The sequence below is a fragment of the Oryctolagus cuniculus genome, chromosome 19 (genome assembly GCF_051225735.1).
Source record: "Oryctolagus cuniculus isolate XC-2025 breed Fujian yellow rabbit chromosome 19, ASM5122573v1, whole genome shotgun sequence".
NCBI classification, from domain to species: domain Eukaryota; kingdom Metazoa; phylum Chordata; class Mammalia; order Lagomorpha; family Leporidae; genus Oryctolagus; species Oryctolagus cuniculus.
This window is the reverse complement of record NC_142885.1, coordinates 60,312,635-60,339,165: the sequence shown is the minus strand read 5'-3', so window position 1 is coordinate 60,339,165 and position 26,531 is coordinate 60,312,635. Positions and strand designations below refer to the sequence as shown.

The following is a 26,531-nucleotide window of genomic DNA, read 5'->3' as shown; positions in this document are numbered from 1 at the left end:
GTGTTTTTGTTGTCTCCCTTTGCAATGCTGGGCTTTGATTTGGTAGGCAGTTAGGTATTTTGGGATCACCCTCACAGCCTTTCTCTGTTGAGAGAGATCTAGGGCCACGTTCACACGAGGGGTAATGCTTTACCTGCAGGGGCTGAGCCCCTTTGGAACCTCTGCTGAGGGGAGCTCCTCGGGAGGACTTTTTCACTCTGGCTGGTTGGAGCTCAGACATTCCCCCAGCTCTGTGTGCCCTCTGGGACTTACGTCACTGGTCATTTCTTGCACAGCCCTGTGCCGTTTTACTCTGTTGACATATAGCTTAGTTCTCAGACTCAGACACCCCGCCTCCTCTTTAAGCAGGCTCTTAGAATTCTTTTTCAGCACAGGTCCTCCTTTTCAGAAATCTGCCCTGCAACCTCCTCCATGTCCTCGACTCGGCAAACCTCGCCAGCTCGGGAGGCCTTATCCTCCCGCTGCCCTCCAGGCAGAAGGCCCGGCCAGTGAAGGGCTCATCCCATTTGTTTCCTTCCCCTTAGAGGCCATGGTCCTGCATTACCTGTTTCCCAGCTTGTGAAAGCAATTGTACCATGTGTTTTGTCTGGCTTTCTAGTTGCTTTGGCAGGATGTTAATTCCAGTCCTTATTATTCCATCATACTGAAAAATGGGAGTCTGGAATTAGAATCTTCACCCAAGGCCTGTGTCTTTCCCTTGGAGCAACGTTTCCTCTTTGGGTACATGTAGCCCCATCTTCTGACTGGACTACACTAGCAAAGCTGTTTTAGTTTTGGATCTGTCCAAACACTCAAACCTTGCTGTGCACACCAAGTAGCTCTGTGTGTTTGGATAAAGAAATGAATGAATTGTTGGTTCAAGACCAAGGCTGATAGTAACGGTAGGCTTCATTTTCACTACTGGCACAGAATGGGCAGCAACATCGTCTTAGAAGATGTCCTGGGTTACCTGGCATAATCATTTAGTTGACTGAAGAAATTTCTCTCATTTTGGGACCTCAAGGAAGAAAGACTTCAGTGGTTGGCAGCCATTTATTCATTAACAAAGAGCTGATTGTTACTTTTCCTTACAAAAATAATGAAAAATAATTTAAATCTCTTTGCCTCAGTACTTGAATGTGTTCAGCTTTACAAAAGAATCAGCCTTTAAAAGAGGTAACCAACCTTTATAGTCTTCTCATGTTTATTAAAGAGGAATGTTCTTGTCAAGAACATCTAGGTAATATTAACTGAAAAAGCAGGGAGCCGCGTTGTAGATTCATCTTGAGTGACTCACACCCCCCCCCCGTCAGCCCCTCCCCTCAAGAGAAAGGAAGCCTAAGCACAGGGAAGAGTCCTGGAATAAAGTACCCCGAATTACTTCTGAGGGGTCCTGTTTATCTCCTCTCTTTCACATGGTTTGCATTTTTCACACTGTGTGTATAATAACATTTTTATATCAGTGAAGAAAGAATATTTTTTAAAATCCTATAATCGGGAGTATCGTGTGGTTTGGTAGATTGGGACTACATTATGAAATTGGGGAGATTGTACTTCCAAGCCACCTAAATGTCAAGTTGAATCTCCTTAACACTTCATAAACTCTCCTTCTTTGTTGGTGCACAGAGCTTTGAAGAATTTACACTGGTATAGAGTTTGGGAAAATGTGATAGAATAGAATATTACAGCATAATCATAGGAACAGCATGATCAAAATCTCTGGAGTCTGGCTGTCTGGAGTCTCTACTTCCTACTTTATCCGTGGCCCAGTGGTTTAAGGTTCCTGCCTCGGTTCACAGGGTGACTCCTCACTGCCATGTGGAAGCCAGGTCAGAGTCTCTGGCGGCAGATGTGGTAAATGAGGCTGCTCTGTCGTCCTGGCCTCAGAGATGGGCAGACAGGCAGCTCCATGAAGGAGCTTTCCTGTCCAGGTCTCACTCCCATTTGGTTCAAGTGACCTGCTAATCATGCACATGGAAGCCAAGTAAACAAAGTGCCTCAGAGTCAATGACAAGTAAAAAGACTAATTTTGTTTTTGAAAATTATTTTCAGTATATACTTTGTACTTTAGAATGTGTCATATTTATGTTTTTTTTAATATTGGAAACTGAGTATTTTTTTTCAAAGATTTATTTTATTTATTTGAAAGTCAGTTACAGAGAGAGGAGGAGACAGAGAGAGAGGTCTTCCATCTGCTGGTTCACTCCCTAGATGGCCACAACGGCCGGAGGGAGCTGCGCCGATCCAAAGCCAAGAGCCTCTACCAGGTCTCCCATGTGGATGCAGGGGCCCAAGGATTTGGGCCATCTTCCACCGCTATCCCAGGCCATAGCAGAGAGCTGGATCGGAAGAGGAGCAGCCGGGACTAAAACCAGCGCCCATGGGGGATGCTGGCACTTTAAGGTCAGGGCTTTAACCCGCTGCGCTACAGCGCCGGCCACCGTATTTATGTTTTAGCAAATGAATTTTATATGTATTTCAAATATATTCAAATGCATTTTACATATATTTCCATTTTGTTGGCCAAAATATTTGGAAAAGTGTGCTGGTGCAGAATCTCTCCCAACAAAACTTTCATTTTTATGCCATGCATGTTTTATAAGGTTTTGTTCCCCTGCCTCTGGTTTTTATAGGAATTATAATCATGTAAATTAAATCTCTAACACTTAAATTATGACCTTCTTAGTTTCCCTGTGTCTTCTCACAAAAACGAATCATCCTCTTTCTCACTCCCTTTAATAATGTAACCAATCAACATGCTTTTTCAGACCCGTCTGCAAACAAGGCACTGTGTTAGGTTTTTTCATGTGTACATTCTTCCTCCTTGCCTACACAGTAGGCCTAGACCCAACTAGTATACAGCCAAATTAAAGTAGAGAAAGGCTTTCTACCTATTAGGTGAATTCTGATTGTTTCCATTTTATAAGACCTTTAAACTCTCTGTGAGGGTCAGAAAGATTGTATAATCCAGTCAATCAGCTAATAAGGAATAAAGATGACTGACAGTAAGACTACCTTGTAGATATTATATGAAAACTACTATTACTATACAAAGATTAGTTTTATTTAGAAGAGAGCTAAAATAAGGATATTTTAAGATAGGATATGGATTTTTAACTTACGTAAAGAAAATAATTATTAAAGGTATGAATATAATCTTTGAAGCTAAAAAAAAAAAAAAAACCCTTCGATTTCATTTGAGCAGAATAGTTCTGCTTTAAAAGCCTGTTGAAGATTAAGGGCATTCTGTAATCAACCATGTACTCAACTGAACCCATCAGGATTGGCTTCTACTTAAGTTTAACCAACCTGTGATTGTCATGGGTGCTGTATAAAGTTTATTCAGATGGACATAACATGAATAAGGCAAATTCACTGACATCCTCAAGATTCTCTTATGGTGTATTCTGTCTTAGAAAATGAGATAAGTGCTATCCCATGCTGGGAAGAATTACTTGACAGGCAAGCACCTTGGTAGTTTGAAACAAAGCACTCTAGTCAATGTTGTGTGTCTATTCATTGTAGCCCAGTACTTGTGAATGTAATCAGCTCAGTGAATGAGGATATTGTTAACTTCCTCTAGTGGAAGATGTTGAAATAGTCATTTTCTTCTCTTTAGCTTTTTAGACAAATGTATTTTGAGATATGCCAGTTAAATTGTGAGCTTAAATATGAATTAACCTGTTATGGCAGTTTACTTTATAATTAAGTGTTTGACATTTAAAGACTAAAATAAAAGTCTGCTTTTACTAGTTCTGTGAATCATTTGTACTTTTCTATGGAAAAGTATAAATGGACTTTTTTCCTTCTAATTCCTTGTAGTCAGGTAACTGTCTTTTTGTATGTTCTTTTTAACTCCTGGAGTCAGAACAGTCAATTAACATTACTTAATAAACCATTGACAAGAGGCTGCCCTTGTGGCTTAGCAAGTGGAAGCCCCGGCCTGTGATGCTAGCATCCCACATGGGTACTGGTTCACATTCTGGCTGCTCTGCTTCCACTCCAACTCCCTGCTAAAGGCCTGGAATAAGCAGCTGAAGATGACCCAAGGGCTTGGGCCATTGGCAGGCTCCTGGCGTCTGGCTCCTGGCTCTGGCCTGGCCCACCCCTGGCTGTTGCAGCCATCTGGAGAATGAACCAGCAGATGGAAGATCTCTATCTTTCCTTGTCTCTCCCCTTCTCTCTATAAGTCTGACTTTCAAATGAATAATTTTTTAAAGAACCATTTACAAGTAAGTTTCACCCTGCCCCAAATGTACGTCAACATGCATCTTCTAAGCATAAATGCATTCTCTTGTGAACTACAGTAGAGTTATCACCCTTGAAAAATTGAACTTTGGTAAAGTAGTAGTATTTATATATAGCCCATGTTCCTATTTCCTCACTTTTCCCACTAATTCCTTTACAGAACCCAGAATCTACTCATGTATCACTGCATTTAGGTGTCAGATACCTTTAATCTCCTCTAGTGTGGAAAAGTTACCCTCTTTTTTTTTTTTTAAATCTTCATGACTTGGCTTCCGAAGAGCCTAGGACACTTACTCTGCAGAAGGACCCCACTTTGGATTTTTCTGATTGAGGTCTTATGATCATTTCCATCTTGGTTTTGGTGAGAATACCACCTAAGTGATGTGTCCTAGAGTTACATGAGGAGTCTGTCCCGTTGGTGGTAAGATTAGGTTTGATCACTACACAAGGTAATGGCCTCAGCTCTCCTGTCTCTCCCATGTAAATAGAATTGATAAGTAACACGTGGGCTAGTGCCTTGAGGTTTTATAACTGTTTCATTTCCCTGCCATCTTGCACTCATGGTTTCAGTGACTATTCTTGCCTAAGTAAATTACTCTTATTGGGCTTACAAAATAATGATTTTCTAATTTGATATTCCTTCTCTATTAGCTGGTATTCTTCTGAAAAGGAAGGCTTTTTTTTTTTTTTTAAGATTTATTTATTTATTTGAAAGAGTTACAGAAAAGAGGCAGAGAGAGAGAGAGGTCTTCCATCTGCTGGTTTACTTCCCAGTCTGCTGCGACGGCCGGAGCTGTGCTGATCTGAAGCCAGGAGCCAGGAGCCAGGAGCCTCCTCTGGGTCTCCCACGCAGGTGCAGGGGCCCAAGGACTTGGGCCATCCTCCTCTGCTTTCTCAGGCCACAGCAGAGAGCTGGATCAGAAGAGTAGCAGCTGGGACACGAACTGGCACCCATATGGGATGCCAGCACCGCAGGCCATGGCCTTAACCCACTGCCCCACAGTGCCGGCCCTGGAAAGCTTCTTTTCTAAGAGAAGTATCACTGCGGATCCATAGATTCTTTGGTTTTTTTTTGTTGTTGTTGTTGTTGTTTGTTTGTTTGTTTTATGTTGGAATGGAACTATCCATTACTGTTATCACATTGGTCCCAAATTTGACCACTAAGACTCAGGGTAGATTTTGTGTCCTTTTGGCCCATCCTCCTTTATTTTTAAGTGCTTTTCCACTTGTGGCACAAAATATTCAGGATCACCTTATAGTCCATTGGCCCAGTCCTGGAGCTAGTCCTTTCTCTAAGGACCTCTGGTTCTTTTAGTGAGGAATAGTATTTGGAAACCAAGATCTGGGAGCTAAGCATACTCATTGTTAGTTGGGTATCATTGTTTCTACCCTTTGTATTAGGCATAGCTAGGAAATGTTGTTTGTTTTATTTGTGTTTAAGTCATGAGTTCAGGGCAAAGATAGCCGTGCAGTCTTGAAGAAGATGAATGAAACCAGGGGATTCACTTTTCCAGATGGGAAAACCTACTGTAACTCTATAGCATTTTAGGGAGATAAATAACATGCCCAGTAAAACAGAGAGATATCAGAAATAGGTAATATACAATCACCTGAGTCATTAAAATGGTGGTATGTATTGCAGTGGAGAAAATATGGTCTTTTTAAATAAATGGTTTTGGATTAAATATCCAGTAGAAAGAAATCTATCTGGAACTCAATTTCACACATAGAAAATGCAACTGTGAGAAGTGAAACAAAGCTTTTAGAGACATCCCCTTGACTGTAGAGTGGGCAAAAAAATTTTTTTATTTATTTTTTTGGAAGTCAGAGTTACACAGAGAGAGGAGAGGCAGAGAGAGAGAGGGGTCTTCCATCTGCTGGTTCACTCTCCACTCTCCAAATGACCACAATGGCTGGAGCTATGCCAATCCAAAGCCAGGAGTCAGGAGCTTCTTCCAGGTCTCCCACATGGGTACAGGGACCCAAGGACTTGGGCCACCTTTTACTGCTTTCCCAGGCCATAGCAGAGAGCTGGATCGGAAGTGGAGCAGCCGGGACTCGAACCAGTACCCATATGGGATGCCAGCACTGCAGGTGGAGGCTTTACCTGCTGCGGCATAGCGCTGGGCCCCCAAAATTTCTTTAATAGCACTATTCGTAAAAGAAAAATCTTGATGGATTGCAACATATTTAAGAACTTTTGGGGCCGGCGCTGTGGCATAGTGGGTAAAAAGCCGCCGCCTGCAGGCCAGCAACCCACATGGGGCCAGTTTGGAACCTGGCTGCTCAACTTCTGATCCAGCTTTCTGCTGTGGCTTGGGAAAGCAGTAGAGGAAGGTCCAGGTCTTTGGGCCCCTGCACCTGTGTGGGAGACCTGGAGGAAGCTCCTGGCTCCTGGGTTTGGATCGGTGCAGCTCTGGCCATTGCAGCCAACTGGGGAGTGAACCAGCGGATAAAAGACCTCTCTCTCTCTCTCAGCCTCTCCTTCTCTATATATATAACTCTGCCTTTCAAAATAAATAAATCTTAATAAAAAAAAAATTGTGCACCAAAAGGGGTCATTGAGAGAAAAAAGGCAAACCAGAGTGGAAAGAAATGTCTTAATATGTATATATAACAAAAGACTCTCCTCCAGAACATACAAAGGACTCCTACAAGCCAGCATAATTGATGGACAAAACCCTTGACAGATACCTCACAATAGAGGACATCCAAAAAATGCACACATGTCTGAGCAAGGGTATGTATTCATTAGTCATGAGAGCTGCACAAATGAAAACCACTAGATATCACACCATACATCCTCGAGAAAGGCTAAGTGGAAAACACCAGATGTGTCAGCAATAAGGAACAATCGCTGGATATGTTAACTGTTAAAACCATTTTTTAAAAGAATTGATCCACTCCTAGATTTATCCCAATAGAAACGCATATATATGTCCATCAAAAGATGATGTCTTAATTTCAGTTATATGACATTGCCCTTTTTTGTTATATGACATCAGTTTCTTAAGGTTGAATGCACTAGACTGTTCATAATGCAGCACTACGATAGGTAAGAATGGATACTACCAAAATGCCTAGCTGCAGTGAGATGGTTAAATGTGATGTAGGATTTAGTGGACAAATAACATTACAGATGAACTACAACTATGTACGAGAATATATGCATGAATTTTATGAAAATAACATTGAGCAAGGGCAGCTAGTCACAGAAGAGTACATTCTATGTGGTTAACTGACGTGCAAAATAGGCACAATTACTCCGCGGTATTGAAATGAAGATAATGGTCACTCTTGTCAGGGGAGGAGTTACTAGAAGGGAAGCAGAAGGCTGAACCTCTTAGGGTCTGGAAAATGTGCGGTTTCCTCATCCTAGTTGTGTAGATGTGTGGAGTTTGTAAAAGGTTGGTGAATTGTACACTTAGGACACATGTGTCTCTGTGTATTACACTGTCTCAGCCTCTCCTTCTCTCTCTCTGTAACTCTGCCTTTCAAAATAAATAAATAAATCTTTAAAAAACAAAACAAAACAAAATAAAAACATTGTGCACCAAAAGGGGTCATTGAGAGAAAAAAAGGCAAACCACAGAGTGGAAAGAGATGTCCTAAATAAAATTCCTAAATATAAAACCAACACCATGAATTTTTTTCCTATGCATTCCCATTATTATAGGTATCTTTTGTCCTACATTGAAAAACCTGCATTTTCAAAAACATCAATATATTTACTCATTTATTTCAAGCTGTAATACATAAAATACTCTCAGGATTACAACAGCAACGCAACTACTAACAATCTATAAAGCTAAAGTTTTTGTTTTTGTTTTTTTTGCAGTTCTTTCTGTCCTTGGATTATATCCCATTGAGAGCATACAATCAAAATTACATTTAAAAGTTTCTTGAGTTTTTTCTTTTTCACTTCGTTCCTGTCTTTGTCTTTCCTTCCTTTCTCTGTTTCATGAAATAGCTCACAGATTTCACTCTGTCCTTTTTCCCACCCTGTGTTTTGGATAGACTTTTTAAGGACTTACTTGGAGACAAGTCAGGTACGACTATTTTTAAAAAGCTATGTAAAAAGATGATTCCATTTCTCCAATCAGGGAAATGTTTTTAATTTGCAGGAAAATTAGTAGTCATTACAGCCTACAATTCTGTCATTTTCAATGCATTTCCTAATATTTTAGCATTATCTACCAACTTACCCTATATCTTTTTTATTTTATTTTTCTGCTTACCCTATATCTTAATCCCTGCTACATCTTTTTAATGAGAGTGTTTACCATTCAGTACTAACGATCGCTGAGAACAGAAGTCCATGTGGAAGCCATTTTTCCAAATATTTCACTTAAATTTATATTGTGCTTTGAAAAAGAAGCCTGTATTTTCTTTGCTGATAGTCCTTGCCACGAGACAGTGTAAGCACCAGGAGGGGCTTCTAGGGCAGCTTTGTCATGAGGGCTTCCTGTGTGCCAGGCACTGCACTTGCTGCTTCCCCACTGGATCCTCCCAGCAGTCTTGCGGGACTGCAAGAGTCACTTGAGGGAGCTAAGAGGCAGAGGCTCTGAGCGATGTGGAAACGTCTCCCGAGTTCCAGGGCTGGAGGAGACACAGTGGGGTTTGTCTGAGGTCAGGTCTTGGGGACACCAGAGCAGATGCTCAAGTATGAACATTGTCCTTGTTGAATTAAGGTTAGGGTTGATTCTGTGTGAGAGAGAAGAAAAGAGAAAAACTGAGGACAAAAAGAAACTATTTGTAATTATATCTTCCTTTGTTTTCCAGTTTTAAATTGGGATTTTCACACTTCTCGCCAGGCTAAAAAGGGTGGGACAGTTAGTTGCAGCACTCTTGATTCCTCAGTTTCCATGATGAATGTTTTGTCCAGAAGCTAAGTTTTCTTAAATTTGAGGATGTCCCTCCATCATATTAGGATTGTAAGTGTAGATAATTTAATGTTTGATAATCCTACACTAAAATTCCGACCTCACTGCCGATTGAGGCTGGTTCACAGGGTTGCCAGAAGTTGTCTGAGAAGCCGCCGGAAAGCGGCTGCTGGTCTGTTCCTGCTCTCCCATCTTTGCAGCTGGCTGCCCGTGGGTTTGTCCTCCTGTTGGATGCCGCTGTGCTGTGCACAGCCACTGCCTGGTCTTTCTGGGGGCACACATACAGGCGTGCTGCTGTCGTCTGCAACTCCTCGGGGACATCAGCCCGCTTTCTGGACTGAGTGCTGCTGTGAACTCTGTGCCGGTCCACGTTGCGATGCAGCCTGGCTGAGCCGCTCCCAGCTGTTTCCCGTGTGTCGCTCCCTCGGAGTTTTCTCCCACGTTGTTCTCTCTGCCTTCTCCTACATGTTCTCACTGTCCCTCCCTGTCCCCTTCACACCGCCCACCTGCAACGTGGCATCCACCACCTTCCAGCTCTTCCCTCTGTCCATCTAACTCGATGTTTCAGAATACATGTTTGGTGGTCTGTTATTGAAGCCATGGAAGGGTTAACAACCTTGGCTTTCAGTGTTAAGCCTGAACTTGTGCGTCTTTTCAGTTCTTACATACTTAGGACACATGAAAATATGTTTGCAGTCCCTGTTTTTCAGATAGTATTTTGTAACTTACCTCTGCATATTTTATTTGAAATGATGAAAGACACAATTTTTTGCATTTACAGCTTTGATTGTATTTCTCCTTCCCTATAGTTGAAAGGAGGAAATAAGACATAATGACTTTAAAGGAGGCAGCTGTGATAAAATTTATGCTGTTTGCAAAGTAGAACCACCACTTCCAGGTGTGCATGTCAACCTTATTGAAAAATTAACAAAAATAATTGACGTACTACTCTCGTTACAGGAATTTTTGAACCTCATAGGCTGTTAATCTGTGGAATGACCCTCAGTCTGGGTTCGCCCCTTGGTTCTCCAGGGTCAGATGAGGTTTTGCTTTAGGCTTGAAAGCCACAGAAATAGCGTTGTGCCTTCTCAGTGTTGGATCAGGAGGTTCGCAGTGTCCGACACACTACTGGTCATCCTGTGGTCACTTGGTTGAAGTAGTGGAAAGTTGCTGTTTTTCCTTTTGTGATTTTGTAATTACCACAAGTCTTACGGGGATTACTTTGATGCTATGTAAATATTGTGTTCCTCACCAGACTTTCACCTGCACTGAGAAGTTTTGATAGCCACTCCTAATTCTCACTTAAGTTGCTATCATGCTGGTAATTGCTAAGTGGTGATTTCCAGTCCCATCATTCTTTGTGACATGACATTCTGCTTTACAAGCTTCCCCCCTCTCTGCCTTTAGTTATTCATGGAGTTCGAAGTGGTATAGTGAAGTCAGTGGGTCATAGTACGGTGTTAGTGTTTACTTGGATGCCTAGATTGTCTTGATTGTGGCTGTGGCAGCTCCTTTAAACTGTCTCTGTGCCCTTGTGACAAGTTCCCATCATTCTCTGAGCACGTATTTGCCTTCTGGCACAGGGTGTTTCCATTTCAACTTATACTTTACCCACCCAAGCCCTGGAATCATCATTTTTCCAAGAAGGTCTGGTTTCTTTTGGTGGAGTGTTTATAAACCAAGAGCTGGAAACTAGCTGTGTTCATTGCCTCTAGATCTTCTCCTTGGACAGAAAAAGGAAATACATGAACATAAACACACACATCTATTTCTGTCTCTATCTCTGTGTATATTAACAACCAGACATTCTTACTGATACCTCCAATTCATTCCTGCTTCACAGGGTCCATTTTCATTTTAGCATTATCCTTTTCCATGTTGGTGTTTCCCTTCTCTGGCAGAGAGAAGCTGGCTTCCATTATCCACAATGTATTTTTAAACAGATGAACTTTATGGTTTGTAGATTATATATCTCAATAAAGCTGTTTTCAGAATATCTGCTATATAGAATTTGGTTCTTGTCTACCATATTTTTTGCCTATGGCCAAAGATATTTAATCAAAATTTTATATATAGGAGTTGTTGGCATGGGAGTATTGTATCTTCATTTAGGGGAGACCATGTTATTTGAAATACAGTTAAGTTCATTATTTTGTTGCTATTAAATGTGGGTTGTCTCCCATCCTTGCCAATTTCATTCATTTATTTTTGAGTATCTGTTAGCAAGCTTCTGAAAGTCAGAACTATTCAGGAAAAGTGTCCTAAGAGAAGTGTCACTCCTCCCCTATCCCATTCCCTTCTTACATCCTTTCACCATTTCTCCACCCAGTGGAAGTAGTCTCACTGGTTTGTAGTTTGTTCTTACTTTGTTCCCCCCCCCCCTTACAAACAAGCAACTAAAATATATTATTTCTCCTTTATTATGCAAGAGTAACATATTGGTACTATGTTGCAGTTTTCTCTTTTCACTTCACACATCCCGAGAACCATCTCCCATCCGTTCATCAAGTTCTTCCTTAATCCTTTGCACAGCTGTGTTGTGTTCCATTGCATGGTTGGATCACAGCGCATTTAACCAGTCTCCTATGTGAATGTGTTTCGTTTGTTTCCAGAATTTTGCAGTCACAGACCACTGCAGGAAATGACTTTCAGCCTGCTGCTGTGTCTTCTTAAAGTGCTGGAGTCGTGTCCTTCAGGGACATCTCCAGAGGTAGGGTTGCTGGGTCGAAAGGCAGCTGCCTGTGTGGTTCTGTTAGACCTTGCCCAGTTGCTCTCTCAGGGCTTGTGCATTACAGCCAGCAGTGTATGGGGATTTTTTTCCTTCACACCCTCACTGATAGAATATATGGTCAGACTTTTTTACCAATTGGTATTTTGAACTTCTCTAATTGTGAGTAACATTGGACATCTTTTCATATGTTGAAGGGCTATTTCAGAATCTTTTTTGGACTGAATGAGTTATCTGTTCATCTCAGTCAGATTCTAGAACTTTCTAATTCTTAAAGATTTATTTTTATATTGAGGCTACTAACGCTTTCTCTATTGTGTTTATAACAAGGCCAAATTTTATTAGTGTTCAAATTGTCTTGTAGTGCATTTGAGTTTTGCGACGTAGTTTGAAAACCTTTCCCTGTGCCCAGTTATAGAAGAATCCCATCAGTATTCGGAGTACTCATCTGGTTTGACTCCCTCACTACCCCCACACGCTTTTTGATCCTTGATTCCCTTTAGATCAAAGGGATTGTTTGTTTTTTAAAGATTTTTATTTATTTGAGAGGTAGAGTTACAGACAGTGAGAGGGACACAGAGAGGTCTTACAGGAATTGTCTTTCTATTTGTTCAAGCCTACTTTTGTGTTTTTCAGGGTTTTCATACCTTTCTTGTTTATTCTTTGGGACTTTTATCATCTTCCGCCTTTTTTTTTTTTCTATTGTTAATGGAGTTTTTTCTACTACAGTATTCTCTAACCACTTATAGATTGTTGTATTCAAAGGCTGTTGATGTCTGTATGTATTTCAATTTATCCTTACTTGAGGTTGATCTGTTAAATCAGTAAGTTTATGTTTTTTAATCAGATTTGACTAATTTTCAGGAATTACTTTCATAAATATGTTTTCTGTTCCATCCTCTCTCTACCATCCTTCTGGGGCTCCAGGTACATAAAAGATAAACTCTTGGTATCATCCCATGAATCAATGAAGCTCTGTTCTTTGTTTTGTTTGTTCTTTAACCTTATTTTCGCATTGGGGGCTGGCGCAGTGGGTTAAGCCGCCACCTGCGAAGCTGGCTTCCCCTCTCCCGCTCCCTGCGCATGTGCTGGGGAAAGCAGCAGAAAATGGCCTGAGTGCCTGGACCCCTCCCTGCATACCACATTTCTGTTCTTACATTTGTATTGAAATACTGGCTTGTGGATTTTAATTTTTTTCTGGTTACTGCTTAAATGTTTGCCATAAATACTGCTGTACAAAAAGCACTATTGATTCTTTTTTAGAAATTCTTCCATTTTAGTTTGTGCTTTCCCTGTTTTCTTTGAGTTAATAGGAAACATAATTTCTAGGGACTTAATCCTTTTAGTTTTTTAATTAATAATTTATAGTTGCATTACACTGAGATTGGAGTGTTTGGAATGTATTTTATTTTATGGAACTTGCTGAAGTTTTCTTTGTGACATAGTGTGTGATTGTTTTCCAAGTATTCCATGCATATTTGAGGTGTATTCTCTGGCATCAGAATATGAAGTCCAGTACATATCGGTAAGATCTGTTAATGGATTGTGCAATTGTGGCCTTATTTTTCATCTACTTTGTCTGGCTTATACTGGGAGTACCAGATTGAGGTCTCTGGTTATTTATGTTTCTATCCTATGTTCTCTCACAACTGGACTAACCTGAGTTATAGGCTAACCCATTACTTGCTGGAGTTTCTTTTTCTTTTTTTAAGTCTTTGTTTTCCCAGTGAAGTCAAGCACAGCGTGTCTAAAAAATTATAGATGTCGGCCGGCGCCGTGGCTCACTAGGCTAATCCTCCGCCTGCAGCGCCGGCACCCCAGGTTCTAGTCCCGGTTGGGACACTGGATTCTGTCCCACTTGCTCTTCTTCCAGTCCAGCTCTCTGCTGTGGCCCAGGAAGGCAATGGAAGATAGCCCAAGCACTTGGCCCTGTACCTGCATGGGAGACCAGGAAGAAGCACCTGGCTCCTGGCTTCGGATCGGCGTAGCACGCTGGCTATAACAGCCATTTGGGGGGTGAACCAACTGAAAAAGGAAGACCTTTCTCTCTGTCTCTCTCTCACTCACTGTCTAAAACTCTGCCTGTCAATAAATAAATAAATCTGAGCCTCAGTTTAAAAAAGAAAAAGAAAACTCATCTAGAAACCAAACTACTATTTAGAAGCAAGAGGTGTATGATCCAGAGGTAGGGTGTATGTAGGGTATATGTGTATGTGTGTAGTGATGGGTGCTGAGAGTTAATAGTTGATGCCAGTGCAGAGAATAAGATTATTAGGGGAGAAGGTATAGAAATTCGGAATCAAAATCTTAAATTAGAAAAGAGAGCTGTTTGGGGGAAATGAAAATATGTTAGCAGGCACCAAGATCCTGGTGGAGAGGTGTAGGTAATTGGTCACAGTTTTATAAGTAGGCAGGAGGGCCTAGAATCCTAAACAAAGTACATGGATCCCCAATTACATACATGTCGCTCCCTGTCTTCGTGGAGGAACAACACAGGACCCTGCGCTGTTCTTTCGTCTGCTCGGCCCTCCCCGGGTTTGCTGCTGGTTCTTCCCAGGTTGGCTACCGTCCCTTCCACCTCAGTGGAAGGGTGGTTCCCCCTGCCGCTTTCCCCACTTCCACGGGGGAGCGGCACACCACCAGCCGGCTCTCTCGGGGGCTGCACAGGTGTTCCTTCAGATAGATGTTCCTGGTGCATGTTGTGTCTCTCCTCCCTTTTTTTTTTTTTTGACAGGCAGAGTGGACAGAGAGAGAGACAGAGAGAAAGGTCTTCCTTTGCCGTTGGTTCACCCTCCAATGGCCGCCGCGGCCGGCGCGCTGCGGCCAGCGCACCGCGCTGATCCGATGGCAGGAGCCAGGAGCCAGGTGCTTTTCCTGGTCTCCCGTGGGGTGCAGGGCCCAAGCACCTGGGCCATCCTCCACTGCACTCCCTGGCCACAGCAGAGGGCTGGCCTGGAAGAGGGGCAACCGGGACAGAATCCGGCACCCCGACCGGGACTAGAACCCGGTGTGCCGGCGCCGCTAGGTGGAGGATTAGCCTAGTGAGCTGCGGCGCCGGCCTCTCTCCTCCTTTATAGTCCTCTTCCACCAATCCCAACTCTGCTACCCACGCGCCGAGTACGCTGCTCTCCTCCAATCAGGAGCAGGTCCTACAGTTTATTGGTTGAACTGGAGGCAGCTGTGTAGAAGCTGTTTCCTCCTCTCCCAGCGCCATATTGTGGGAGAGCAGATGCATAGAATAAGTCTTAATTCCAGTAACTTAGTCTAGTCCGAGTTGCTCCCAGTTGCTCCCCACAGATCCCCCTTTCTTTTTATTTTTGGCGTTGATACGCGCCTGTCTTCGGTGCCCCGCGGCACACACTCTGCTCTGCTTGCTAGAGTTGCCCACATGTGCTTACAAGCCCTATCAATCAGGCAAACCGAATCCGGGTCCTCTCTTCGCCATGTTGTGAGGAGGTTTTTAGGCGCTGATGCATGCCTGTGTTCGGTGCCCTGCAGCGCATGCTCTGCTCTGCTAGAACTGCCTGCAGGTGCTTACAAGCCCTATCAGGCAAACCGAATCCAAGCCTTCTCATTGCCGTATTGTGGGGAGACTTATGTTGATAACGTGCCTGTCTTTGGTGACCTGTAGCCGCCCACAGGTGCTTACAAGTCCTATCAATCAGGCAAACCGAATCCAAGCCTTCTCATTGCCGTATTGTGGGAAGACTTAATGATGTTAATTCGTGCCTGTCTTCGGTGACCTGCAGCCGCCCACAGGTACTTATCGTCTTACTAATCAGGCAGACCGAATCCAAGCTCTCTCATTGCCGTGTTGTGGGGAGGCCTTATTTTTCCCTATTTCTCTACCTCCGGGCATTCCTATCTCTCCTATTTTACTTCTATCTGCCAGCATTCCTATTTCTCTCATTTTACTTCTAAACTTCTGTTTCTCTTATCTTTGTGGCTTCTCAGCGCCTCGCCCCGTGGCGGCTTCATTTTCCCCTAACATTTTTCTCTACCCGGTATGTTTCCCTAAGTTTTCTTCCAACAATATTCCCCTCTCATTTCTCCTGGCTTCTCCCCACAGTCCGTATCCGAGTCTATTTGTTCTAGCTTTCACTTTCGCTTTTAATCCTAACGTCCAATCCTAACTTCTTTCCCACAGTCCGTATCCGAGTCTATGCCTAGGCTTTCGATAGCTTCTTCTGGCACATTTTCTGTCCGGCTTTCCCTAGGCTCTTTGCTAGTCTCTCTCTCTGGTATTTTCCCACTTCTTCCCGCTTCTTCCCTCCTATGTTTCCTATCCGAGTCACGGCACCATTATGTTGCTCCCCCTCTTCGTGGAGGAACGACACCAAACCCTGCCTAGGCTTCATATCCGAGTCACGGCACCATTATGTCGCTCCCCCTCTTCATGGAGGAACGACACAAGACCCTGTGCTGTTCTTTTGTCTGCTTGGCCCTCCCCGGGTTTGCTGCTGGTTCTTCCCGGATTGGCTACCGTCCCTTCCACCTCCGTGGAAGGGCGGTTCCCCCTGCCACTTTCCCCACTTCTGCGGGGGAGCAGCTCACCGCCGGCCGGCTCTCTCGGGGGCTGCACAGGTGTTCCTTCAGATAGATGTTCCTCGTGCATGTTGTCTCTCTCCTCCTTTATAGTCCTCTTCTACCAATCCCAACTCTGCTACCCACACGCTGAGCACGCTACTCTCTTCCAATCAGGAGCAGCTCCTGCAGCTTGTCAAGTTGGTGAGAGGCAGCTGGGTAGAAGCTGTTTGCTCCTCTCCCAGCGCCATATTGTGGGAGAGCAGATGTATAGAATAAGTCTTAATTCCAGTAACAGTATAGTCCGAGTTGCTCCCCACACATACACAAATCAATTCTTCCTTAAAGATGTGAAGAAGAATGGGAGTGGGAGCGCAGTGCAGTTCGCATCTGAGGACCTCACTGTTGTTAGTAAATCTGGGGACCTGAATTACTTGCGGAGAGTAAGACGTGAGGGTGATAGTGCAGTGTGATCCTGAGGGGAAGGAAGATGTTGTGGAATAGCGGTGCAAGTGATTAATGAGTCAGAGTGAAAGGGACATTTGGAGAGTTTGTGAGAGGGCCTGGTGTGACTTGATACTGGATTTGGATAGTCCTCTTGGCTTCCCTCTTTTCTCAAGCTGTACTGTTTTGATATTCCTACCTTTGTTGTGACTCCCAAGATGGCAGAAGACACCCAATCAGATCAGATAAACAAATGTTTACTGCCACCTCAGGGTAATTCTGTGGGAGTCACATGGTAGGTTGAAAGCATCCCCTCTTTCCATTTGAGTTACACGGTGAAATCGGGCTTCACAGACACGATGGTAACAGACCATTTAAAAACAATCAGTAGAGGACTCCATTTTTATTAGTGTAGTGTTGCCTTAATTATGTACAGCGATAAACTCATTGAACTTAGTAGAAATTACACACTACAGAACAGAAACTCTGCATTTCAGTTATAGAAATCCACAATGCTTGTAAAAACATAAATCGGTATTAACTATGACATGATGCATTTTTGCAAATGTAATTGCTGCCTGGCACCTGCTCCCCCCTGCTCCAGCACAGGCTCAGAGTCTGTATAGCCGTGTGCCATGATAATTCATTTCTCCCATCCCTGTCTCTGTTCGCATGGCCGGTGGCTGGGCTTGAGTATGTTGTCATCACAGTGTCAGCTCACTGTATTTCTTGGTTATTAGTTGGCAACACTTGATTTAAAAATTGATCAAGGGAATTCCTTTATTTCTTCTCCGGGTTAACAAAATGAAGAGTTTTTTTAAAGCTTTGATGAAGAATTCATGAGCATCCGAGACTGTATCTTGGGCTCCTGAGAATTATGACCTGATGTGTGTTCTCCCCAGTTCTCAGATCTGGGGCTGACTGCACGGCCATGATTAGTTACTTGGGAGCAGAGTACAGGCAAGGAGTAATGGCAGATAGCCAGACGTTTCAAGATTTTAGGGTAGTGGAAATAGTTGTTTTTTTAACTGAAAACCAGTGCAGTTTGGCATTACTTAGCGAGATATGGAAGGAAATCCGTGTTTTACCTCTTTTTTTTTTTAATGCTTTTTTAAAACGTTGATGTTCTTTATTTGAAAGGCAGAGATACAGAGAGGAAGAGGATAGGTCTTCCATCTGCTGGTTCATTCCCCAAATGGCCACAGCAGTCAGGGCTGGGCCACACACCCAGATATTCTTCTAGGTCTCCCCTGTGGTTGCAGAGGCCCAAGCACTTGGGCCATCCTCCTCTGCTTTCCTAGGCACATAGGCAGGGAGCTGGATTGAAAATGGAGCTTGCAGGACTCGAACTGGCACCTATATGGGATGCTGGTGCTGCAGGTAGTAGCTTACCTGTAATGCCAGAGTGCCGGCCTCTAAAATAACTATGTTTGACTTAAAGACAGTTAAGGAAGAGAAATGCAAGTTAGGTTATAAACTAATTGTCTAGGGAACAAAGGGCTGGGTTGATGTTGATTAGAAAGCAGTATTATTCACAGTGTGGACCATGCGCTGGGGCCAGTTCTTGGGAAACAGAGTTTAGAAACTTTGATGGTAGTTTGACACTGGTAAGACAGGTGCATGCTTAGTGGACTTCTGTTGTTGAAGAGCACAGATCCATCTGGGTGTTGCCAACTAACCATGCGCTACTCGTCATGCGCAGTAGGACCACATACCAGTCCACAGAGTGGAAACTTTTTTTTTTTTAATTCCTGTTAACCACAGATAGTTAAAACACAGATATGTAGAACAGTCTAATAAAAGAATGGAAAAGAGGAGAAAGGTAGTGATCAGAAGTTTTTTAAAGCTTAGACCCTATTTAGGTGACAAGCTGTGTCCTCTACCTCTAACGCAGTCCCCAGCACACAGAGATTCCTTGGTAAATTCACTTTGACTTTCAGTGAGTTGGTTTTTGTTGTTGTTGTTGTTTTAAAGATTGATTGATTGACTTGAAAGAGTTACAGGGAGAGAGAACTTCCACCCACTGGTACATTCCCCAGATGGTCACAACAGCCAGCACTGGGCCAGGCTGAAGCCAGGAGCCAGGAGCCAGGCGCTTCATCCAGGTATCCAGTGTGAGTGTCAGAGGCCTAAACATTTGGGCCTCCACTGCTTTTCCCAGGCCATTAGCAGGGAGTTGGAGCAAAAGTGAAACAGCTGGGACACAAATCAGCACCTATGGGACCCTGGCTTCAGAAACAGTGACTTACCCCACAGTGCTACAATGCTGACCCTTCAATGAGTTGTTTTGAATGAAGATTGCTTTGTATTAATATGGTGATGACATAGCATTAAAATAAAGTCTTTTAATTCTGATTTCTTAGTCCTAGTGATGCTCATATTTTTTAACCCAATTTTCCTGTTTCCTTGTTCCCATTAAGGGAAAACGTATGGGCAAGGCTTTCTGCACATATAACAAATTCAATTTTAACAAATCTCAGATAGTAGGAAGACACCAAAAGATACTAAACACTAAAGCAACACCACCAGTAGTGTCTTTGTCTACAGCTGGCCTGCTGCCTCAGGGTATGTGTTGGAAAATGTCCATGGCTAGTGCACACACACACCAGAGAAGCCCCAGGCCCAGCAAACACAAGGCCATGGCGAATAACAGACGTGGGAGACTCTTCCTGCTGCTACGTAGGAAGTGCCCATTCTGCCTGTGTTGGGCAAGCACGTGCCTTTGTCCTAGTTTTTATAATCACAGAAGACAGCAGTCATTTTCCTCGTTGTGCAGATGAGGCAGCCAAGGCACACAGATGTTGCCACTTTTTCAGGACCTGACAACTCTGAAGTTATGCTCCTTCCACAAAGCCATCCTACCTCCAAACGTCACCGATCGGTGATGTTGTTGTCCCCCCTAAAATATAATGATTTTTCTTAATACATGCCTTTAAAAATCACATGAAGAAATAGCAAAATGGAAAAATGCATATAGGCATTTGTTTTCAGTGAAAGCAGTGTTGGATTTAAAATTTGCATTTTCCCGCAGAATGACTTGAAATATCTGAACCACAGCATTTTGGAGGTGGTGGGGGAAGACCTAACACTTTAGCTGTGGAGGATCAAAAGATGCCCAAGGTCCTCAAAAGATGTGCTAAATTTACCTGTAATCTGAAAACCATTATTACAGATAGGGAGCGTGCAGGTCACTTTGGTTGTACTGTGTTTTTCTCAACAAAATAGGATACATTGGCTTCCCTCTTATAGGTTACACTTTCCCAACAAGATGAAAATTGTTTCTTGGGAGATTGACAAGAAAATTTTGTGTGTGTACGAGGCACAGATATGCCAGTGGTACATAGACAGTAAGTCTGCAGGACTAAAATTACATGGAAGGTGATTTAAAAAGTTATATAAAAACGAGACAAGAATCATTTGTAAAAAAAAAAAAAAAGTTGAGAAAGACTATTGTAGACGATTTCCTTGCTATTACAACTGCTAACCATCTACTTGCAGTGATTATAACTAATGTTGGCAGAGATTTGACCCTCTCAATTTTTTGCTTATCCCTGCTATTCATGCTAAACCTTCAAAGCTATAACCATTTCATTCTTCCTTATATTACATAATGAGGAAGTCACTTCAGACTTTGAGGAGGACAGATTATATAACCCAAAGAAAGTGCCCAGCTAGTTTTCTGTATTTATATTTAAGTACCTGTAAAACTTTAAAACCAGGCCATATCACTGTGAACATGCCCAGTCTCGCCTGATCTTGGATGGGAAAAATAGGGAAAGGACTTGAATGACTTTTGAAGCCCATAGAGTATATTCTGCCATCTCCAGTTGTCCATACTAGTCGTCTGAATCAGTAGAGACCAGTGGCCCCTGTCCCGCAGAATATAAAGGCCCAGCTGAGGATGTGCTGTGAGCTGTGTCCCTCTATCCCACCCCATGTGACCTTTTGGCCATCTCAGACCCTGGAGAGGTTAATCAGCAAACTATTAGTGGTCAAGCTCCAATCCCAGAAAACCTTGCCTCCACAGCAGTTCATGTCATCAGATGTCAAAGAAAACTCAAAGGAGTGGTACCACACATGGCAGTCATGTCTGTCTCCTGTGAGCTAAGAGGCTGTCACATCCTCTGTAGGGTTGGTTTTACCGCAGGGTTTAGCCACAGAAACCATCTGTGTTCCTTACAAATCCAATACCTTAGGATCCCTTCTCATGAAGCAGTGTTTTTCAGAGCAGCTAATTGGTTAATGTAGTTACATCTGAATTAATGTATTTTCAATATATGTTTTTACTTTTAATTACAATTTTATTACTACATGGAGAAAGATTTCATAGATACGATTCCTCCATCCTCCTCCTTTCCTTCTTTTTCTTTTAATTTTTTGAGATAACATACTTTCCAAAGGCTTAATTTTTTGTGATAACATACTTTCAGTTTATAATCACAGGCTAAATACGCCTCTAAACAAAGAACCCTACAAGTAAAAGGTAAGTAGACAAGGGTCAAACAACAATCAAACCATAAGATGTCAGTTTAGCTCAATATACTTAGAGGTTTTTTATTTGGGGGGGGGTGATGTAAGGGGGTACTTTATGTATTAGCTACAACCAATCAGGAAAAACATATGCTTTTTGCTAAGCATAATGGTCTCCAGTTGCATCCATTTTGTTGGAAAACACAGAATTTCATTCTGTTTTATGGCTGAGTAGTATTCTGTAGTGTATATATTCCACATTTTTCTTTAGTCATCAGTTGATGGACATCTGGGGTGGTTCCCTATCTTAGCTATTGTGAATTGATCTGCTATAAACATGGTGGTACAGATAACTCTTGCATATGGGATTTCTGGATCAAATGGTAGATCTATTTTCAGATTTCTGAGCAGTGTCCAGGCTGTCTTCCACAGTGGCTGTACTAGTTTTGAATGTACATCTGTAAAGTAATAAAATGAAGGACCTTTCTCTGTACATACGCGTGTATGTGTGTGTGTTATAAAAATGAAGACCTTTTAAGGGGTACTGTCTGACCTCAGAGGTAGTGCCATTTAATTCCTTTTTTACAGGAAAAAATTGTATTTTACCATTTTCACTTAGTAATTTATAAGTGTGATATTTTACAGTATTTGTAATGTTAAGTAGAAAATGTTAAAAAGGAGAAAAATATGGATCAATATGTATTTTATTAAAATATGGAGAAAAGCTTCAGGTGTATACCTCCTTGAACTTTTTCTCCCTAACTTCATCCAGTCCTTGTGGGTTTTGAATGCTGTGGATCTGGGATTCCTGTGTGAAAAATCTCTTAAAAAAGAGAGATGTGCATGATGGAAAGATTGCTCCCTCTCCCTGTGAAGGCTGTGAAGAGGTTCACATTCTGAGTGCTGTACAGTACCTTAGTATTCGGGAGTTAATTGCATTTGTCACTGAGTTTTTAATCGATGATTTTTGAATGGTTTACATAACTGCTCAGTTGGTGGTATCCTCAGGTTTCTCCTTACTGAAGTACAGTATCACAGCGATGAATCTTTTTTCCCGTAGTCTTCTAAGTGTGTATTGACTTTGCTAAGCTTGTCTGTAGGTCCCTTGAGCCACGTTTGCTCATGTTCTGATTCCCCAAAGCCTTTCTTGGTTTTTTCCTAGTCTCTAAGTCATATAATTTTTCTCACGCTTATTAAATATCTGTGTTTTGGGTAGTTGGGAAATTGATTTGATTTACTGTCATCTCTTTCATGGTAAAACAGCACTTTTGAGTGTAGAGACACATAAACACTGTGGAAGGAGATTTATGGCACAAGTGACTTTAATTGCGTCATTTGAAGTTAAATGTCATTTGTGACGATAGAGCCAAATGACAATAACGATGATGTAGCACAGAGTAAGGAGCAAAGACAAACCTGCTGGGAAGTAATTTGACAACCGTGGGCTTACGTTCTCCATCCCTAATTGAATCCAAAAGGTACTTGGGGCTGAGAAAGGCAGCTGCCCTGCGGAAGTGGAGGTGGTGGGCCAGCGGAGGTCCTGGCCACCTGTGCAGGGTGAGGAGGCGTCTGCACAGGGTTTGACTGCCACAGTGACAGTGGTGGAGTGTGCCCATGTCCATGAAATGGGTAGCAGATAATGGGAGACAAGCGTTTCACTGTAGGAGAGGGAACTACAAATGTAGAAAAGAGAAAGTAAGAGCTAGCCTGTGGTATTGGATGAGGATTGGAAGCCTCAGGGTGCACTTCTAGTGTTCAATATAGCTTTAAAAATGTAAAATGCTTTAATATAGATGTGTATTTACATTTGCTAATACACAGAAGTGTGAATGTGTGTATGCATGTAAACACGTAAACTCATGGGCATCTTCCCAGCTGTGTCTACAGAAAAGGCCTCGGTGCAGTGGCACCCTGATAGCACTGAGCACACCTGGCATTCAGATATTTCTGCCTGCAGTGGGAAGGTGAGAATGAGCCTGTAACACTTGGGCCAGAGACAGAGAAAGGGCCCAAAGAATGATAGGGTCATGAGAGGAAGAAACCATGAGAGTCCCCAGAGACCAAATCTGCGGTAATTGAACATCAAAATAAGTAATGACAATAACAAGCTATAACCCCTTGAATAAAAGAGGAAACTATGGGGGGGGGCATGCTGTGGCATAGTGGGAAAGCCGCCACCTGCAGTGCTGGCATCCTATATGGGTGCCTGTTCGAGCCCCAGCTGCTCCACTTCCAGGCCAGCTCTCTGCCTGGGAAAGCAGTAGAAGATGGCCCACATCCTTGGGCCCCTGTATCTGTGTGGGAGACTTCGAGGAAGCTCCTGGCTCCTGGCTTCAGATCAGCACAGCTCTGGCTGTTGCAGCCATCTAGTGAGTGAACCAGCAGATGGAGGACCTCTCTCTCTCTCTCTCTACTTCTGCCCCTCTGTAACTCTGCCTTTCAAATAAATAAATAAATCTTAAAAAAAAAAAAAAAAAAAAGGAGACTGTTAGACCATGCTGTTACAAAACAAGTAAAGACAATCCTTTTTCTGACAGTAGGGTGTGCCACTGATGCAGATGGTCCCCAACTTAAGATGATTTGACTTAGGGTTTTTTTTTTTATGAATGTATGAAAGTAATACACATTCAATAGAAGCAGAAACTGCACTTCATATTTATATATTGGAGAGGTAGAGTTATAGACAGAGACAGGAAGAAAGGTCTTCCATCCGCTGGTTCACTCCTCAAATGGCCACAACAGCTGGAGCTGGGCTAATCTGAAGCCAGGAGCTAGGAGCTGCTTCTAGGTCTCCCACATGGGTGCAGGGGCCCAAGCACATTGGCCATCTTCTACTGCTTTCCCGGGTCGTAGCAGAGAGCTGGATCAGAAGAGGAACAGCTGGGGCACGAACTGGCCAGCGCCAGCCCCCTGCACTTCAGACTTTGAATTCCTGATCTTTTCCTGGACCAGTGATAAGTGGTACTGTGTTCTATTGCCAAGCTGGGCAGTGGCAGCAGCCACAGCTGCCAGTCAGCCCTGTGGTCTTGACGGGGAGGAACCGTCGCTCTGCAGAGTGCAGTGCTGCTGCGCTCTGGTGGTGGGTGCATCAGGGGAATAGATGATCTTCAACCTAAGGGGTCTTCAATGTGTGATGAGTTTATTGGGACATAGACGCTGATGGAGGAGGACGATGGTATTCCTGCCACCTGAATCTAGTCGTGAGGATGCATCAGACACACTCAAACAGAGGGTTAATCCTACACAATAATGACCTGTCATCTTTGAAAGAAAAGAAAGATTGAGGCGCAGTTTGAGATGGCAGGAAGCTGAAGAGACTTGACAACTCGGTGCTGTATGTGCCCTTGGTTTGGATCATTTAGCTACACAGGGTGCTGTTGGGACAACTTTTGCAATGTGGGTGGATCCGAGGTCGTGATGTGCCCGTGCCTCAGTGTCTTCATGGTGGCGCTTGTGTGATGGTGCTGCAGTAGACCAGTCTTGTTTGTAGGAATTACCCCTGAGGCTTCAGGGTAGAGAGGAATCGGGTCAGAGCTTTCTCGCAGATGGGAGATGTCTGCTCTGTGAATTTGAAATTACTCCACATCCTCTCAGACACTTTGACCATTAGAGAAATTATTTCCTTTCACTCCAGAATTACAAAGACTTTTGATATACATGTACAAGAGGACAATATGCTCTCTTATTAGGATTTTTATATTTACTAGATACAAAAATAATAGGCTTACAGGAGATCTTTAAAAGAGAGCTTTTTTCCAACACACATTGAATATATACCTGCCTGCACACACAGACCCCATAGAGTTTTAAATTTGTTGGTGTGGTCGTGTATCTGCTCAGATTTCCAGGCTGTGGGCTAAAATGAAAACATTTGGGCATTTTTCAGAATTTAAAAACAACATTTTGGAAAAAACAGTTTTAGAGCTTACTGTTCGTGTTACTCTTTTTTTGCAAAGTAATTAAGAATGTGGGTCCTAGAGCTCAGCTGTTTTTGAATCCTGATCACTGCATATAATATGCCACCTCTGACAAAGTATTTGATTTTCCTAAGCCTCACTTTACCCATCTGTAAATTGGGGTCATAATGTTGAACACACAAATCTCTGAGAAGTGTAAGTGAGGTGTTACATAAAAAGCACTCAGCCTGTGGCACATAGTAATCTCTAAATAAAGTTGGGTGCTATTATTATCTCATAAAAAGTTAAAATGCTTTCATAGAGTAATTCTATTACAATTATGTTGGCTATCTTTCTTCTTACCAGAAATAGAATTATTAGGAGGCCATAAGAAGTATGGCTTCTGCTATTAAACCTGTCTCAAGACCAAACTACAGCCTGGAAATAGGGCATATTTCTACAAGAGAGCAGGCAGTGCCGTGCAATAGAAAGACTTAGTTTTGGGAGCTCCAGCTTTGGTTGAATTTCAGACCTGCCGCTGACAAGCTCTGAGACTTTGGTCCTATTGTGTAAATGTAGTGTACAAATTATCATAGTGACCACAAGGATTGTGGGAATTAAATGGGGGTAAGCTGTATCTAATTAATTGACTTGAAGAGTCTACAGAAAATGGTTCTTTTTACCATTCCTTTAAAAGTGCAGGAGTGGTTTATGTAGAAGAATTCAGACCTCAGGATCAGAGATAGTAATAGAACACTTGAGACATGTGATAAGCTTGTCAGGGTTTGTTCTACAGAGGTTTGGACTACTGAGGCTGAGCTTAAGTTGCTTCAGGAGCTTTCTGTTAACAAGAAGTGTGTCGTGCGTTGTGCAGTGCTGTCCCCCAGAGATGCTGGAGAGGGTAGATAGCACCAAGGACAAAGGGCAGAATACACCCTGCAGTCCCATCTGTGCAAACGGGGAGAACCATACAGACTTCCCAGCTGCGAAACTGAAGCCTCTCTATCTCACAAGAGAGTCATGTCGGGTGCATAATTAAAATGTATCCGTACCTTTGCTTTTGAAGAGAAAATGTCGGGTGCATAATTAAAATGTATCCGTACCTTTGCTTTTGAAGAGAAAATATGCCTGCTTTAGAGACCATTGAGTCATTCATGTCAGAATAGTGGCTCTTGGTCATTGATTTGGGACTTCTTTGGAATTCTGTTACCACAAGTGTTCCTGTTACACTTGGTTCTGCTTTAATTCACTCACTCAGTCATCTCATCCAAGAGGTGTTTGTGTGGAACTCAGCGTCCCAGCACGCTGCTGGATGGTGGTCGCCAACAAGGGAGCAGAGTCCACCGCCTGCTGCGGAAT

The 26,531-nt window shown here is 42.8% G+C and overlaps 1 protein-coding gene across 30 annotated transcripts in view; it reads left to right on the top strand.

Annotated features, from left to right (window-relative positions):
• The window catches only part of MRTFB (myocardin related transcription factor B), a 295,069-nt gene that overhangs the window by 191,915 nt on the left and 76,623 nt on the right, over nt 1–26,531 (top strand). The gene's annotated exons all lie outside the window — the stretch shown is intronic.